Source organism: Astatotilapia calliptera, chromosome 11 (assembly GCF_900246225.1).
Source record: "Astatotilapia calliptera chromosome 11, fAstCal1.2, whole genome shotgun sequence".
Lineage (NCBI taxonomy): Eukaryota > Metazoa > Chordata > Actinopteri > Cichliformes > Cichlidae > Astatotilapia > Astatotilapia calliptera.
This window is the reverse complement of record NC_039312.1, coordinates 4,443,276-4,445,521: the sequence shown is the minus strand read 5'-3', so window position 1 is coordinate 4,445,521 and position 2,246 is coordinate 4,443,276.

Sequence of the window (2,246 nt, the reverse complement as noted above, 5' to 3'; positions counted from 1 at the left end):
GAGTGAATATTTGGGTGGCTCCACCACAGCAGCTTTGATTTGGATGAATTTTATTCGCTGATTTTTACTTGAGAGTTGCATCTCAGCAATGATACTGATACTACATTATTTAAAGATTAGTCAGTAAATTAGCAAGTAACACCTCTGAAGTGGAAAACATCAGCTACTGGCTAGCAACTTTATGGGCTTTGAGATGTTTGAGCACTTGAAGAAGAGATACTTTTTCAAGTAAACTAAACCAACAATCTATTTTTAGTTACTAAACAAAACAAAAAAGAAGAACCTTAACATGAAGACACCACTCGACTCACTGTCATCAGCTGTGTTCATCTGTGATGCTGCTCTAATACGTGTGAGGCAGAGGACATTAAGAGTAAAGTTGTGTCCACAATGGAAGCAGTTTGCAGTGACATGGTAACCAGGGACCATAGAAAATGAATGACATTCAGTGACTTATGGACAAAATAACTGCTCCCAGCACAAAGTCAGTGGGACAGACACCTCCAGTGTGAATGCAGCTTTAAAACACAAAGGGGAACGAGCATCTCTGATTGGCAAACACTATGATGACACTAGGTATGAACTCAGTATGTCCTGTAAAAATAAATATACATGTTCATTATCGAAAAAATACACCAGCACATCTAGTTCTGTGTCAGCTTATAATATTACCTGACTGATAAATCATGGAGCTATAACAGATATCACAGACAAGAAAGCTAAGAAATAAGCTTCTTTATTCAATCACACTCACTGAAAAAAAAACAAAACTATTTGCTAACAGAAAACAGAGACTCGTGTTTTACTCGGCACATACAGAGATACACAGAAATCTAATCAACAACACTAACACATACATATCTAATCAATCACATCCTGAACACACAGCAGTTGCTTAAAATAATCTCTTGAACATGCAGTGATAAACAACTGCATATGAAAAGTGGAGGAAAACAGAAAAGGCATGAAAATAAAAGCAAAAAGGAGCAGCAGCCACAACATTGCAGGGGGGACATCATAAAGTGTACAGTAAGGAAAATGGCGCAATCTCAACAATATAAGTCATTATTCTGATGGCAGTGTTTTGCCATTCCATAAAACATCTCTTGCTACATTCCTACTATGACATAGTTTCACCTCCATTTAAAGATTTATCAGTACATTTGTGCACTGGAGCTACCCACATGCAGTATTTCATTTGCAGACTACACTAAAACATGTTTAACAGGCAGCTAAAATTCAATATTAGACTTCCTTATACCAGCCAGAAAACCTTAGAGGAATGTAAGTTAAAAGACACATAACTGGGAATTTTATCCTAATTAACAGAGGTTCACACAAGGCTGTGAAACACTAAGCTGCAAAAATACCTTGTTAGATTAAGGAAAATGCTTTTTACACAAGGCAGTGAAATCCAACTGTCCAGCAGCAAACTGCTGGATACAGCAGGGAAAATGCTTAACGCTAATTACAGCCTGGCGTAACAGATATACACTCGAGAAAATGATAATATTACAGTTGTAATTACTGCCAATTAGAGAAAAATTAATTATTTATGAAGGAATTTATTTAAGCAGGAAAACAGAGAGAAGTGATTTGTTACCGGGCAGTGTGGAGCTATAAATATTACATAAGAGGAACTAATCTAAAGATATTAAACTCTACGATATGTTCTGAAATGACTTGACTGTGAATTTCCAAGACACTGATTACTGCTGTATTGTGAAACTGTTGCATTATCTGTGAGTCCTTCGTGACATTTTTGGAAGCAGTGTTAAACTTAGCAAATATTAGAAAAGAGCTCTATGATCTGAGGTGGCTGACATGAACGATGAGTAGCTGAAACCATGTGAAAAAGGTTGCTTTGGTTTTGACTAGATCCTGTAAATGACTGTGTATGGAATTTAACAATTGTGAGGCAAAAGACGCCACACAAAAAGTTAGGCCTGATACTAGAAGTAATATGTATTTTAATTGCATATCAATTTTAATTCCATTTAGATTGCATAGTCTTAACATAAAGCAATAAATGTAATTGTAAAAAATGTGTCAAACAGTATTTATTTGTCAGTAAGACTACATCTTACTGACAAATATGCATTACATTATTTTTATTACTTTACATTTAAACTATGTAAAAAACGAGTAGAATCAAAATTTTTGTGCAATTAAATTATATAATCTTAAATATCAGGCCTGAATATTTTTTTCCCCAAACGGACACCATGAAAACACACACACACGCA